The sequence below is a fragment of the Falco cherrug genome, chromosome 4 (genome assembly GCF_023634085.1).
Source record: "Falco cherrug isolate bFalChe1 chromosome 4, bFalChe1.pri, whole genome shotgun sequence".
Lineage (NCBI taxonomy): Eukaryota > Metazoa > Chordata > Aves > Falconiformes > Falconidae > Falco > Falco cherrug.
The window spans coordinates 96,276,961-96,294,674 of NC_073700.1; positions in this window are offsets into that span (position 1 = coordinate 96,276,961).

Sequence of the window (17,714 nt, forward strand, 5' to 3'; positions counted from 1 at the left end):
TTGCAGTTGTGTCTGTCAGAATCAGACACACAACTGTAAAAGAGTGGTGTTTTAATAAGTTTTTAACACCAACAAACATTTGCAATAGCAACAAAAACATGAGACCTTTTCTCCTTTTGCCTCTGAAGCTAGAGCATAAGAACAGGTTAATATTAGAATTATATAGGGATTAGGATAATATTAGGATTATATACATATGACAATTGTATAAGAATAAGCTAATACTAGAGAATAAGAATAGTCTAGCACATACTTCTGCATGAAAGGTCTTCCAGATATACTAGGGGCCCATTTCACACTATGCAACAGCTGCTGTTCCTGTTGCCTACATACATAGTACCCACTAGTGTAAATGGCTTCTTGTCCCATCCTTTCCACAAGAGTTCAGGGCCACAGACATGACCTAAAGCATGCCACTTCTCTCCCTGAAATTCAACCTTTTTTCTGTTAAGCCCTTGTTCTCTGCTGACAGCATCCTGCCTCATTTACTGGAAAACATCCACAGCATGAGTAGCACACTGGCAAAAATAATGGTCTGTGTATGCACTGTATACTTCATATGAAAATATTTTTCCACTACTGAAGGAATAGGCAGGCCAACCTGCAGACAGCAACATGGGAGAAAGACAACCACCCAGTGGAAAAAATCCAGTGAGAGCTAATGACCTTCCTCTGAAGAGAGGCTTCACTTAATAAAGGTGTTAGCATGCTAAAAGAAAGTTTTGTGCTAGTGCAAAAGTGGGTCTAAACAACTGATCTTTTTTAAAGGATCTTCCCATTAGCAGTCTCTCTACTGAAGTCCCCAGAGGTGTTGGGAATCTGTAACACAAACCTGTGCTTAAAATGAGAACTTTCATCATCTTGTGTAAGACTTTCCTTAATTTCAACCGTGGCAGAGAACAATACTGCCTTCCACAGCTGTTGTTTCTCTCTAGACCCTTAACAAGACCTCAGTCAAATCTAATACATATCTCACTTGCTCAAGGCACTCACAGACATTCTTTGGAGTGACAAAAAAGCTTTGGCAATGATATTACTGTGTTGAAAGCAGATTGGTAGGTTTAATAAGTGTAAGAAATGCACATGTGTGCCTGAAAGGTTTAAAAGAAAGCTAACAGATGCTATACCTGTTCTTACAATCTACGTATCCCATGTGCAGGTAGAAAACCAGCATAAGAACACAATTAGTAATTTGCCCTTACAAGCTTTATATTTGCACTGGTACCCACTCAGTTATTTACATGCGAGTGTGCATACACTAGTCAGTCCTCAGTCTAGTCTTAATTATGTCTTATTTTGCATTTAAAAGCTTAAAAACATTTTATGGGCCATTCAGTGATTCCAAGAACAGTATACTGAAGCAGAAATTAGAGCCCTGTTGAAGCCAAAGGGAGTTTTGCCATGGACTCCTGTATCTCAGCCCGGGCACTCACTGTGAGCTAAACTGAGGTTGCAGTTATTTCTTTGGCAATTTGTAACTACAGAAACAGAACCTAGTGGCTAAAATGGAGTTGTAAGTGCCAAAAGCCACAATTTCAGTTCTTTTGCAGCTATGTCATACCATTGTCTAAATACCCTTCTAAGAGACACTGCATTACCAAAGTCATTAGCAAGTCATTTTATTTCCATTAGATCCACATTTTCATCCAGAAATAGAGGAGAAAGGTAATCAGATCTCTTGCTCACCTACACAAACTGCATGTTAATGCAATTGTGTTTTTTTTTTCCTTTGGTCGTTTCCTAATGCCAGACAAAACACTCTGGCACTTATGAATAGTATACTAAACACATATCAATTCTACATAAGCAGAAATACAAACTTAACCCTGTCTTATACTAAACTTCCTCCTCTGCTTTCAGAAAGATATGGGGGAAACCAAGAGTTGCAGTACAGATCTCCAGATCAAGTAGTCTATTTGCCTGATTACACTGTGTTAACACCCTTGGTATCCCTGAGCAATCACCAATGCTAGACTTGCTGGCCAAACTAGCTTGCAGTAATAAAAAATAAGGGCATTTACCCAAGGCTGGCTTCAGAGAGGAGAAAGTAGATAAGTTGCACAAGTTGCTGAAAGTATTTGCTGTCCTGGGGGCCAATGCAGTCTGATGTCAGCTTGTAGAGTTTGCAGAGTCTACTCAGCTGCAACTGAGAAGTTAAATCAGAGTTCATTTTGCATGTACTGATAAGTCAATATGACTTTAAACAATATTTTCACATTGTTTCATTTTATTTTTTTGTTTTGGCATGCAACTTGACTTCAGACCCATTAATACTCTTTTGTCTACGTCAGGTGGCTGGCATAGTTTAAACTGACCATCACTTGGGGCAGAGGCATAAAGTATCAGTTGCATGAATAATTCTCCAAAAGCGCTCAGCATCTGCTCAGTGTATTATGAACAGCCAAGTTCAAAACACAAACAAATCAAGGTGGAGCCACTCCAAGCACTGGTCACCTCAGGCATATTTTGCTCCTTCTCATGACTGAACAGATTCACAATGTCACAGCTCAAACATGGAGGTGGCATAGCCTAATTAAAAACCTTCTTGAGTATCACATGAATGCCAAATAGAGCTCATACATAGCAAGGTAAAAACTTGTAATTAGTTAACTTAATGCTTGACTAACTGGCACTACCACACCAACACAAAGGATGAGCCATTTGAACACAAATGAAACATCCATGTACAGGAGCATTAAAGTTAGTTAAATTAATAGCTTCATCTGATGAAAGAAACTAGATACTTGCTTCCTCTTTATGTCTTTGCAAATCTCTCTTTTAAGTCACATACTAAGTGATGTGATCGCCACAGTATCTGTGAGGTATGGCCGCCTGAGGCAAATTCCACCAGTAACTATGGAAAGCACCATTTATTTAGCTTTGAGCTGGTCACACTTCAGAACTGTTCTAAAAGATCTGGGTCAGTGTTTTTCAATGAAAAGAGTTTGCTTTCTGTTGGAACATGCTGTTGCTGAGAAACGACACAACTGGAAACACCCCAGTTCATGGGAGAAACAAAAGTTCTGATCCCCAATTCCAGCATGGTCCCTGTGGGACACAAAGCTTGGCACCACATGTCCATATCTTCCCCTGTGTGCTGCACCATGAAAATATACCTTGTTAATGATACATGAACCTTACATGCTCATACATCCCTCATCCACACATTTTATACAGCCTACACTTCCCTTTCAAATGGTTTAAACTATAGCTTGAGGAATCAAGCTGCAACTGAGCTGTAGTCAAATAAAGGTTACTGTCTTTCTATTAGGAAGGAATACCAATACAGAGGTATGAAAACTCTATCATCACAAGTAGAAAGATTTAAGTCTGACATTTTGTCAGGGCTCCTTTCCCAGTAGGAATTTGAATGAGGAATACATAGTAAATCAAAAACTCACATAGGAAGTTGCCATAATCTACTAAATGGCTCTAGCAGTGTCAGCACACAAGCTAGCTGACATGGGGCAAATCAAGCTATGCGTTTTTAGTGTCAGCTAAAATAATAACTGCCCTATATGTGCATCTTTACAATCCACATAATCAGTTGCTGCAATAAGTGATGTTTTCTACATGGTGGAGCCAAGTTTCTGGCCAGATCCCAGCTCTACATGTCTGCCAGGGTCATGTCGAGACTCCAGTCTAAGATGAGACCCTGTCCCTCTTTCATGCATAGTTTCCATGGGGAGGAAGCTGGGCATAGCGGTTGGTGCAAGTCCAGCATGCTCCAGCCTGGCCCCTGAACTCCCTTGTTTCAGAAACTAGATCACCATCTGATGGAGCCTGTAAAGCCAGACGCTGATATTCTTTCCCTGCTTATGTGCGCTGGGTTCAGACTTTCCTCCCATGTACAAGTCTAACTTCGTATAGTAAAACCTGTCTCAAGAGATTGTGGTAGTATCCCAGGTCCTGAGACAGCCGGAGAGAAGCTATTTTGCACTGCACGATTTCATTAAAGTTTCCAGGATCACAGCACTAGAAATAAAAATACATGTAAATGGTCAAAGAGATTAACCTTTAGGATTTTACTGCTGCCTTTCGTAGGAGGTTGGGTAGATTGTGTTTACTTTACCATATTTCCCAGTAGAAACCCAGCCGGAGCAGAAGTTCAGCTGATTTGTATTGTCTTGTATCAGTGTAAGGCTGGGGATCAAAAAATTCCCAATGGCTACCAAGTCTTCCTCCTCAAAGAAAAAGCCAATCATTGTCACCTTTCACAGATACCTGTCTACAGATTTTGTGGACTTAGTTCCCAGCACTTCACTGGTTTTGCCGATTGTCATTAAAAATTGGTCGGCTTTCTACCACCTTTCATGATTGCTGACCCTGCTGCTATGTATTTGTAGAGTGTTCCAGCTCACTGTATTAGTAAACACTAACATCCCAGATTCCATCTGAAATTTTCTACCCTTGCTGCCTTCACAGTCATGGGATAGCACACATATTTACTAATGTAACCTTGCAACAGGAGGTTGTTTAATAACATGTTCTCAAGGAGCCAGGAACTACAAGGATGAAATTCAATGCAAGCTCTGTCTGAACCAGCTGGACACCCTAGATCTGAATCACAAGTAAAGTGGGTACAAAACTTCTGGGACTGCTTTTTCTCTCAATCTGTCATTGTTTTAAAATTATTATTATTTTTTTTTAACTGTTCAGTGCAGGATACTTAGGGGAAGCTGAATTCTAATTCATTACCAAGGCATCTAGCCTTTGATTGACAGTGATGCAGGCATACCTAAATAAAGGAGGTACTTGGAAGACATTTTCCTTACTGCTTTTTTCACACTCCTCATGCATATCTATTATGGTCAGTGGTACAGATAAAAGTAGAGCAGTCACTGGTTAGGCCTGCTGCAGGACAAAAAAAAAAAAAGTTATAAAAAGCCTTTTGGGGTAGTCAGACACTGGAGTGCCCATTTCTAACTTGTTATTAATGACAGCAGTGATCCAAAGATCACTATAGGCAATTGAAAGACTCTGACTGACTAATGGGATTTGGAACAGCCCCAAATGCACTCATCCCCTCAAAGACTTCTGTTGGGAAATCAGGGTGGGTGTAAATGGAAGAACACAGACAGCTCAGAGCCACTGTGATGAGCAAAGTCTTTAGCTACGGAGTTATTTTTACTTTTATTGAAGGACAAATGTGGAGGTAAAGGTAAAATGCTACATTCTTTTCATTCATCTTCTGGATAGGGAATGGTTTTTATCATGTTTTTTAGGCTTGTTTCCCCCCACTTTTCTTTCATTCTTATGCAATCTGAGATTCTTCTATCATACTACCAAGGATTAGTGGAAAATAGCACATATCATAAGATTTTTGGTAAAAGGTAAGAGCTGACAAAAGTGCAGTCATCACTGAGGAATCCTTATGGACATCCTTCACCTGCACCATCTGAATGCAGCAGTTACCAATGTCATAATATTCTTAACATGTAAGAATTCACTCTGTGTGATGCCTCTTGAATAACTAATATTTGTCTCTTTCAGGCAGCTGGTATAACATAAATCTATGGAGTTCAAGATATTGCTCATTTAGATTTCCTTATTTAGCAGCTGAGCCTCATGCCTCTGCCATTTCTCCTGGCGCATCTTATTTTTGAAAAGAGTCCTAATGACTCTCAGTGGTTTAGTTTGAGAACAGAGCAGACATCAAAGGTCCACACCTGAGTTGCTTCTAGCCCCTATGTCTGTAATTCCTTGGTCAAGCTTCTAATCTGAATTATGTCAATGCTTTCTAGAACCCCAGTTCTGCTGGGCTTTTTTGGCAGAACAAAGAAATCACTAAACAAGTGAATATTATATTTCAGTATCATATTCAGTGCATGGTTATAAGCATAGCTCCTTTAAAAGCACTGGCAGTTGCAAATCTTCTGTGACACTTCACAGCATTATTTCTCCCCAAATTACTTTAATTCTGAATTTACAGCTGCAGGCACAAAGATGGGAACGTTTTGTGATGATTTCTTCTGTCCTCAGTTAATTAGCATATGGAAAGACTGTCATCCCTGGAGCATGGATGGCTGGTGTCTGGAAGGCAATCAGATTTTCTAAACAAGTCCAGCTGCAGATGAGCCAGATTAATTTTTCTTTGAGTTCAAATAGGGAAGAAAAATACATGAGTCATGGAGCTGCTGTATTTACAGATGGTCCAAATGTGAAAGTCCACAGTGCTCCCAATAAAGTTGCTACAGAACATACAGCTCATTCAGTGGCAACAGCATCTCAATGCCTTTGAACTGCGTTAATATCTACCAGCAGTATTATTGACAGGTCTTCATCCGTTAATTCTGTGAATATATTACCAGGCAATAGCAGAGTGCAAATGTTTACAGAATCACTTTTCTAGACAGAGGCAAGTAATAACAATAGTGCCCAAGGAAGGTGCCTAACACCACCCCTGCCCTGAGGTTAGACATGCCTAACTACAGCACAAAACAGAAGGAAAGATATAACATGGCAAACCTTTCTCCCCATGAATATAAATATCTGAAAGGGAAAGAAAGTCTCCCTGAAGAAGGGCTATCTAGTAAGGGACCTTTTTCTGGAAAACCTGTGTCTATAGACCCCGGCTTTTGTAGGCCATGGAGATAGACTTCAACTTGTCTGTGATCCATTTAAGATTCTTGTAGTGGTGGTTCATATTCCAACTACTGCCATCTTGGCACTTGAGTGCCTAACCAGGTTACAGATGGGAAACTAATGCTGCTCAGAGAAACAACTTACATCTTGCTGTGTGTCATGTGCCTTGTTGTCCTCCGAGCCGAACACTTCCAATGCACAACCAACACTGTGTCCCGGGGACTATCACGCACTCCACACTCCCCATGTGGGAGGCCAGGAATGAGCCCGAATGAACATATTTGAAACCATGTGTGCATAATTACATGTACAAACAACAAGGCTAGCCTTGGAATTTGCGGATCCCCAACACAGCTGTTCTCAAGCACTCTGGTATATACACTGGAATGAGCTTTTCCAGGCAAGGGTGAAGCCTCAGGAACTTGGCAGATATGTGGTGTTGATGGTGCACTTGTCCAAGCCTGGCCTGGAAACTCTGTACACCACCAGGTGACACCCTTGCTGTGCCAGGGTTGTGTCCAAGCCAACTCAACCTTCTGATAGTAGAGCTAGACCTAGAGGGGGTCTCAGGTCCTGAACATCTCCATCAGGACACCTCCCTTTCAGCTGCCCACTGAGTTCCCCTCCTGGGCAAGCACTGGAAGTGGTTTGTTGCAGGGGGTGGGAAGAGACTTGTAGAGCTGTGGGCGCCTTGAGCAAGAGTCGAATGCCCTGTTACAAATATACATGCCTGGCATAAAAGCAGCTCAGTCTCATTTGTTTCCACTCCCTCAGCTCTGCCTTCCCACGAAGAGCACAGAGCGCCAAGCTCTGATTAATTCAACATAACAGCAACAGACCGCAGCTGGATGTCATAGTCATATGCTGTTTACTGGGATGCCCAGTTGGATCTCGGCCTATAAACTAGATCTGACAAATGCATATTGGTATAAGCAAACCAGTTAATGGAGCATTGCCTTCTTGTTACCTGCTGCACTGCCTTTACACTCACAGGCCTTGTCTACTAAGATGGGTGCAGGAGAGACAGGAGATCTGCTCCCGCTCTGCTTTTGGTCTGGCTGTGACTCCAGACAAGTCATTTTGCTCAAATGTTTCTAGTTTCTCCTCTTACCTTTTCTTTCCACATTCAGACATAAATCCTGCTGTGAAGGATATACCTGTACTATGAACTTGAGCAGGACTCAATCCTACACCAAAAACATTATCAGCAATTAACAAAAATCCTAAAAAACTGTAACAGTCCATTCAGGATTTTGAACTTGGCCACAACAGACATGCTGTGGATTATGTGCAAATCTCAGTAATTTCTTTTGCTTCATTAAAAAAATGACAAAAGAAGGAAAGAATCACTGACATTTTAGCACTGACTCTCCTCTCATTTACACCAGTTCTACAATTCCTTGACTTCAGCAGAGCTGTTTCTGATTTACATTATTTAAGTGAAAAAGAATCAAGCCCTGTGTCTCTAGAAGTAATCCAGCCACAGTACTGGATAATCACCTGAAATTTCTATGGCAACAAGAAGGAAATTGTTCAGCCTACTGTCTGGGTATTTTCGCTCTGTGTGTATGAGAGAATGTTATGTCAGAGACAGGGAGAGAGAGAATATTTAACACATAATCAATTAAATTTCACCTTTGATCCAGTCAGTTGTTTAGAAACATTATCTTGGCATCAGTGAAAGATTTTTCTCATGGGCTGACAAGGTGACTGTTTATTTTCTATAAGGAATGATTAAGTTAGACATCCCTTTTCTTCCTGTGAATGAACGATGAAAAATAGATTTGGTATTGATTGGCCCATTTAGTAATGCTCCTGGATATCTGTGCCTCTGCTCTTCACGAAGCCTCAGCCCTGGAGAGCATCATTCTCATGCCTGACCTAGCAAAATCTTTCTGTCAGGCACCACACCACATTTTGCTTGGCCCCTGCATGAGTGCTTAGGGAAGGAGCAGGAGGAGGGGGCATAGAGGCTTTCACGACCTTTAGCAGCTTGTATGTGGGAAGAAATGGACTCCCTGCTCTCCTTACTGCAGAGGCACCAGTGCTGTCTCATCTTGTCTCCCTTCAGCATTTCAGTACAGCCAGCAAATGACTACAGATATGCAGCAGATAAACTATTAACCCACATGCCACTTCTTGACATACACTGAGGAAGCAGCAATTTCCTCAAAGTGTAGTGTTACCGATTGCCCCTTCTGGGATGATACAGACCTACGGCATAGTCAAACCTATGCCTTAGCTGGAAAACTCAATTAAGCGGAGTGGATTCTTGCTAAGACACTGACATGGGTCAAAAAACTCCTGATTAATTCTGTGGGGTTTGCATCAGGCTCATAATATTGATTAGGGCTCTAACACAACATGAATTTAAGGGCTGACTGACACTAGCTGGGGCTGTTTGTGGCTCAAGATCCAATCTAAACTTAAGCATATGCTGAATTTACATACAACATACAGAACTACATCCTCCTACTGGACAAATAGCAAGTTTCACAATACATGGAACTGAAATTAAAACTCGTCTGTGTAGACAGAAAAAAGATTTGGTAATATCCAGATCTTTTCACAGTTTACAAAATGGAACATGTTCAAGCACAGAATCTTCATGGCATTATGGTGTATTATTTGCTTACAGTAAAGGGAAAAGACTGTTTTATGATAAGATGCAATCAATAAATATGGTTAAATATGGCTGCATTTGGCAATATTGTCATTCAAAACTGCATACAGGCAAAAGCAGTCAGTAGCTTACACACAGATGCTTTACAAAACCATTTGTATGTGTTAACAGCATGGTTTATGCAAAATATGAGATGCAGCATTTTGTGGCATGTCAGTTGCATCTTATTTTGCTGGATAGTATCACCTAGATTGTGCAGGATCAGACTAAATTTAAGGCGCAGCCTAGAATCCATAACCAGTCAGACCCAGAAATGTGTGTGTAAAAACTTCTCATTTTGTTGCCATGCAGTCAACAGTGACAAAAAAACGTTCTAATCTCCCTAGAACAGCATTGCAATGTAATACAATCAAGTACTTAGCACTACTAGCATCTATCCTTCTGTATATGGTTTTAGGCATCCTAATTATCTGATGTAAATTACTTCTGTGTAAACTTGCAGTGCTTTACAAAAGATTTTCAATAAATACTAATAATGCTGCTGAGAATATTGATAGTCTGCTGTTGAGATAGAGCAAATATCTCCTAGCCCTACCTTTTATCTTAATAATGATGCAGCAGCATATAGTTTCCCAATTATATATTACTGCCTGCTAAACGAGCTCTGTTTCTGTTAGCCCAGAATGTCCACTGGTCTAAATCAGAGGATGTACTGCTATGTAATGACACCTGCACAAGAGCTGTAGCAATTCAGCCATTTCCAGGCTCAGAATTTCTCCAAATTATAAATCTTCTGTCCACCAGCAATGCCCTGGAGTGGAAGGAGCTGTGAGATGATTAAAGTGAATAAATAAAGTGAACAAGCCAACATACATTTCACTCTAAATAATAATCAGGCAGCAGGGTCTGACAAACTGAGCTGAATATGTGCCTGGGAGTCAGAAATTCCCATGGTTTAACTGCAGCCTCCTTGGACAGTTTCCTCTTCCTCTCTTTGCCTTACTTTTCAGTTTCTCATTTTTATTTACTTACTCTAGTTAGGTCTTTATTTGTAAGTTACTTTGAAGGTATAACAGCAATTCAACCCAGTGCCATTGCTCTTCTGGAAGTTCTGTAAAGTAATGCCACATAGGTACATTTTTGCTGCTGGTGCAGCTTCCTTCATCTGTATCTTCCCTCAATATACGTCTATGCTGTAGTAAAATCTACTTACATGACAGAATGCTCTGCTTCATGGTATTATGTGTAGCACCTGGACTACTCTGGCACAGTCACTCTCAAGTATCAGGTCTTCACCGTGTGGCGCACTGTGTGGCTATGCAGTCACAGGCAGTTCATCACTGAGGTCATGTGGTGGGGAAAGATAAGTAAGCTATGGTACAGGAAGGAGAGATCCCAGGTGACAATTTACTCAGCCATCACCAGTTGCTGCCATTAGTCAGCACTGGTGGGAATACAATTGTTTTACGAGAAAACAAGAACTACGCCAAGTGTCAGCATCCATACAAGCATGAAAGCTGGTGCTGGCTGGTGAGGGAGGAGACAGCTTGGTGTTTTTGGGATTTTTCCTAGCTCGTACAATGAAAACAGAGAAAGCAGAGTTCTGGTCTAGGATTCAGAAACACCCTTCTTGGAGAGTCCCTGAACAATATTAGCCAGGAATGCTCAGGGAAAGGAGGCTGCTTACTGATTGCTGCTCCTTTCCTTACCTACTGTACAGAAATGATCAGATCTGAACAGGCTCAGATTGCAGGCTCTAATTCAGACACTTGGTTGACAGACTTTGTGAATAGAACTCACTGGCTGTGAAGCTGTAACAAAAACAAAATTTGGACAGGTCAAGATGTGATGCTGAATGGGTGGGATACACAAAAGTGTTACACACAGTAACTACATTTTCTTGATTCATTCCAGGACAGATCTCAGGCCAAGATTTTCAAAATCGCCCCCTGAAACAGAGTTCCCTTGGCCATACTTCAACACTTATTTGAGCAGTTTCATTTTCAAAATTTCAAAATTTAACTCTGACTGATCCCCAAAAATATGAAAGAAATGTGATGACCAGCAGTTATGAAAGACTCATAATATTTGCTATGGATTAGACAGAATGTGAGTTTAGATAACCGGTTTGCAAATATGAAACAATTCTGCAATGTCACAAAAGCAAGCATGTTTAAGGTGCTTCTATTTCAGCTAGTTATTGCTACTCCACATGAAATCCAAGAGCATAATCTTTAAAAGCAAAGCGATATACATTTCCTCATCCATAAGACAAAAGAAAGATCTTTGAAGAATATCATTGTTGTGCTGCACCTTGGATACCTTTCTAAGCACCTGAGCATAACAGGAGTTCATACATAAAGGGGTACTAATAGATAAATTTTGTCAGTCTTCAAGAAGCCTTCTCCCTTTGTTTTAGTTAGCTGGAGAGATGTACAGATTTAGTAAAATACATGAAAGAGTAAGAGAGATCTCATCCCATCACTTTTTTGTTGTTTAGCAGCTGAACAAATCCTATGCAAGGGAGTTTAGCATAGTCCACACTGATTGCACACGTCTGTGTCTCTGCTGACAATGTTCCAGCTGTTTCACTCATGCGGTTACTTGAAATTTACTTGCATTTCAGATTGCTTTTGGACAAATAAGACCCTGGAGCAAGAAGAGATTCTCTGGTATATGGTTTCTCACTGACAGTTTGATACAACAAAAGACTGAGCACGCTGAGGCTGAGCCTGCAAAGCGCTTGACATTAAAAAAATGTGTTTTACTTAGCAAGTCAGAGAAGCAAGCCCCATTCACAGTCACCTTCTGCAGCAGTGATGAGCACTAGCTCTTACCTACTCTGCAAGAGAGCATTTTCCACTGCAACTGGTGCTAGTTCCACTTCCTCCACCAGGTACCAAAAGTGGGAGGTCAAGATCTATTAATAAAACAGACAGCAGCCTCCCCTGAGGGTTGAGAATTTCAAATCAGTGGTAGCCTTAATATTTGCTTCAGTCTACAAGGAAAGAACCTGACCCTAGGAGCACAATCACACAAGCAGTCCTACTCACTGTAAATGAGCTTCTCTTTAATTCAGTATCACCAAGCCAGCCCTAAACTGCCAGCACAAACACAAATGGGCCATTTACCTCTTCTTTCCCATTTGTGGGAAAGTTTAATACAACACCTAGTACACACTTACATGAAGGGAAGTTTACCCTTTCCAGTACAGTCCAGATTTTAGTAAGTGCTGTGACTAATTTTTTATTTACTTTTTAATATAATCATTGTCTGACAATCCTTGTTTTCTTTGTATTTGGATACATCTTCCTTTAGTTGGTAGCATCCCGTGGCCCTATACTGAGGGCCAGAACATGGAGTAACACCTCCTAAAAAGAAAAGAGCTCACAATCTACATTTTAAACAAAACTAGTGCATTGATTCACCATGTACTCTGCCTACTAGTTTTCTAGAGTAATTTCTCAATCCTATTGTCATAAGAACACCTCCAAAAGCTTTAATCCAGCTGTCAGAAATAAAACTGAAATGACTGACTTTCAGTCCTGGTTTTTTTCATCTGTGTAAAGCAAGAGTCTTATAAACCAATGCTAATATGCATTCATACATTTGCATGGGTCAAAATTTCATCATCATTATTGCTATACATCTTCATATCACAAAAAATGCTGACTATCCAAATTATAAAACATTCATTTATGTCCTATCCTTAATTTGCCGATGCTACTGAGCAACGTAATTATCCAACATCAAAAACTGGTTTGCTTTATTGAAAACTGAGTAGGGTGAGAAGTCATTGAAAAAAAAAATAATGAGTAATTTAAGGCACACAATACAGGCAAAACAAGATTGCCTACTTGCAGCATAAACAATTTTTCCATAGCTCTGTTAGTATACTTGGAAAGAGTAAAATATCCCTGACCTGGCTTTTGCTTCTCACCGGTACAGCAGGTTATTGAAACATTAGATGTCTTGACAGCTCCCAGTAAAGTGAAGCCTTTAACCTTTAATGTGTTCTCTCTTACGTCTATTCTTGACTTCATGTAATAACAACTAAGTCAACCTCTATTCCTTCCAAAAATATTTGACAGAATTAAATGTATAGATCTCTTATTATCCATCCACTTCAATGAATAATTCCTCAGGCAGTTACTTATTTGTAGCTTTTGTAATGTTTTAACAAAGTATGACTACAAAAGGCACCAATGGAAACAAACTTACCTGAGTAACAGCTGAGATACAGGAAAGTTAGTGAGCTTCCTTTGCTTATTCAAAACAAAAAGTCATGAAGAATTAAAAAAACATATAAACTGTTTGAGAGCTGTTTGAATTCTGTAAGCCCTTTATTTCTCCACATTATTTTAAAAATTGAGGCACACAATGTACATTTCAGTCTGTATTGCTTATCTGAAAATATAACTGTAGAAAGCAATGTCACTCACAGAAGCTGTAAAAGGTAGGAAAAGACCAGACAAATTAAATGTACAAAGCAGCAAAGTTAGCTGATTTTCTCAAAATTCTTGCTTTCATTTAAGAAAAAAAAAGCCCCAAAGTCGCTAAATATGTTTTTTATCCCCATTCATTTTATTTGAATTACTTGTTGCATTTTAAGTTGTTTAAAAGTTTTCGGTTTCTGGGGGGAAAAATCAACATATAAAAAGGAATACATTCTTTTCCTTCTTGTACGAACTATGTTGCTCTTCTTTTTTTTTTTTTTTTAACTATTCAGTTAAATTATCATGAGCTCATATTCAAGACAGAGTAGAGAATGGTATCTTGCTAGTGAGCCAAGCCAAATGACCACCTGAAACATAATTTTGCCACAAGTCATGGATTTTGCTACAGCTGCTGCTGACTGATGCTCTACACCTGATACTGATGTCATAGTCATGATCGTGGCCACTGCTGCTGTGAGCCCATGGTGCTGACCCCACTGTTCCAAAATGTGCCTTTCTGCAAGACCCACTTTGTAATTCAAGCACTCTGCTTGGGCAGATGCATCACCCAGCCGCCTCTCAGGAGTTTAAAACCTAGTGCAGTTGTCGACAGCTGGGCCCATCTGCCTGAAGCATTCAGACCAAAATCAAGGGGAAAACAGGGTAAGGCGAACCACACAGGGCCCTCGCGGGGAGCAGAAGGGGCAGCCCCAGTGGCCAACTTTTTGTTTGGTTTTCATTAGTGCTTCATTTGCTGATCATGTTTGCAGAGAGAAAGGCACTGATTCACCGTCATCAGGCTCAGTCTTTTGAGATGCCCCCTTTGGCCCAGTAAGAGAAACTCTGAGGGTGAAATAGACAGTGCAGAGAAAATTGTTGTGTCTTCTCAGGGAAAGGGAAGAGGGATACTTTTCAAATGAGAAATGCTTTTATAATTAATTTAGGAGATTTCCCACCCCCCTTTTCTCTTCTTCCCAACAGTAGTTAGTTGCTATTTTCACCACCTCCTAATTACTTAGTACTGGTTTGTGGGAGGATTCGTCTTCACACAGCATCCCACACAGGTTGTCATTTTGTCAAGAATTCCTTCATTAACAAGCTGTCAATACCCTGCCAACAGCCACCATTTGGTTTGTTAAGGGAATGGGGGCTCTGGAGTGAAGAGTTGGCTCCGTACCCTTTCCTTAAGAGAAATAAATAAATAAGGCAAGAGGCAGATGTCTGCCAGTCTGTTCCTTTGTGACACATTGCAGCCTTTTCCTTTTTTTTTTTTCTCTTTTCCTTGCTGAAAGAGCAAGGCAGAAGAGGAGGGAAAGGAAAATCACACAGACTGCGTAGGTTGTAGCTCAAGTTCCTCTCTCCCTATCACACCGCTTCCTTGTGAAGTCAGGTTGCCTGAGTGCTCTTTGCCCCACGCTACCTCCCAACCCCACATGTCCTCTGACATGCCCCAACTTTGGCACAGCAGTAAGGGAAAGCTCTAAAGCAACACAGGCACAGTTTTCCCTGCATCCTTTAAAACAATCATCCTAATGAAATATGAAGAGAGCTTGCCTGTCACATAGGTGCTTCCAGAGGAGTTTGTCTTTTTCTGCTAATTAACTGAATTAACACAGATACTGACAGGCTTTGGCAGGTCCTCATATCACTACTCTGTTGAGATGCTGATGATTAGGAATGGCTTTGTGCATCTCCCCTCCTGAAAGCCGTACCGTATTTGCACAGTCATCTTTTTTTCTCCTATTAGCTTCCAAGATCAAATCCCAGCTTGATTTCACTGATTAGTTTTTGATTGCACTGTGCCTACCAGGTAGGTTTTCAAGGTTAGCACAGATGCTGAGAGAATTGGGGCATTTGTCCACAGTCTGGGGCATTTCTGAGAACCTGCTGTTGCAAATGTTGCAGCTATGTCAAGCAGGAATTTAGCTGGGTTGACACCCAGATACAAAGACTGGAAACGAAAAGGCAGCCAGTGGGACTGAGAGCAGAGAGGGACGGAAATCTATGTTGTATCCAGAAATGACAAAAATAAAGGATTCTTTGGGTTGACAGTCGATGGATTAAGTGAGGTCTCTAGGTCTGTCTTGCATTCTTTTGGTGATTACACATCAGTGAGAGTATCATTATGTCCAGGAGACACTCAAAGGAAATCAGAGGAATCAAAGACTTTTTTTTTTTCCTCTTTCTCTTCCTGTCCAGTCATTAACACTTAAATATCAGGTAGACCCTCCTTTCAGCTGGAAAATCATGTATGTAAGGATCATATCTGAACACAGAACACCAATACTTATCTGGCAACAGTCTTGTGTACATGCAGCTACCCACAAACATAGATTTACAATGAACCCCAGCTACACATTTCAGCTTATGTCAAAAATTTAGTTCCAGCCTTTATTTTGAAAGAGCACAGAGGCATTTGTGCCCCTGAATTCTCAAATACAAACAAAAGGATCTCTGGTACATAATTACAAGGAGGTAATGTTATCTAATTTTTGCCTTAGCACACAAACACCTTTTGCACAAGAGTGGCTGCCCGAATGATGAAGGAGGCAGCAAAGACCACTTGAGATTCCAACATGAAACACAGATTCCAGCTACGTCAGGTGCAGCTCTGAAGTTGCTTTAAAATATTCAAGTACAATGTAAACACTTCTACCTGGATGGAAAAACCTTTCCCCTTATCAGCTGCAAATACATCCCAAACCTAATTGCCATGGAGCCCACAGGAGTGGAGTCAAGGAATAAGTAGCAATAAGGAAAAAAACAGCTGGATGCAGTATGTGCCAGTCATCCTTTCTGGTTATATGCTGTTTTTTATCTTTTCCTCCTGTCTTCATGTCTTTCTCTTGTTCTTTGCTTATTGAAAGTTTTTCCTGTCAGTTCTTGCAATGCTGGACAGTATAAAAGTAGGATAAACAGAACCAGCAGGGAAATGTTTTGGTAGCCAGAGTGTATTCACCTTGCAAGACACGAGAGAGAGAGAGAGAGTGTGTGTGTGAGTGTGTGCGCGCATGTGCACACCTCTGCAAACTTTCCATCCTCTTTGGGCTCCTCCAAGCTGCCACCACCACCAGATCACCCCATAACCAGGCACTGGTGACCCCACTGCCCTCCCTGGAGGCAGCAGCCAGCCTTATTCAGCCAGGGGCCTCCACATGAGGACTGCCCCAGAGGCCTCCTGGGGCAGGTGTCACAGGGGCCTCCCTATAACTCTGCAAACCTGCAAGCAGTATTCACTGCATATTTTAACTTCTCAAAACCCAGATCCTCCATTTTCCCTGGGAGCTTCTTTTGTGCTTGTTCCGACATTAGAGAAATTAGGCACAGGAACATCACCTGTCATAACCAGGTCTAAAGGGCCTTTGTCCTTGTCTCTCACATTAACCTTTCTAAAAGTTGGCTAGTAATTCTGGAAAAAAAAAAAAAAAAAAAAAAAAGCTTTAAATAACACATTGTAGTCAGAGGACCAGAGGAAAACCAGGAGGTTTGCACTTCAGAAGACTTCTCAGCATGCAAAGGAGAAAGATTCCTCAGCTGGTAAACATTTACCTGCCTCTGCTCTTCAAGGGAAGCTTAAATGAATCCAAGACATCTAATAAATAATGTTTAGAACAAAACCAGGCAACGTGTTTACAGTGCCCCAAATGGCACATTGTTAGAAGAACTTTTGCGGAAGTGTTGTCCGCACAGTAAGCAATGGGAAAACTAAAGCGGTGGGAAGCAGGATGTGACCCAGAATCCAGCCTCCAGGATTACTTTTTATCTACAGCAATTTCCATAAGTTAAAAGCAGAAAATAAAAACCTTAAACAGGTTAAAAAAGAGGAGCACTGAATAGCACTTTCAAAATGCTGTGCTCTGTTGCAGGCAACATCACCTACATTTTTAAAGTGGTACCTGGGGATCTGGCCATATGGTTCCTATATACGTTAATGGGCTTCAGACAGCCAAATCCCTTATGCAGCACTTCAACAATGTTAAAAAAAAGTATGTCAGGCTCTATACCCATCATTGTTATTTGCTGCAGAGCATTAAAAAAGAATCAGCCGGATTTTAAAAGTTCCTACTGTA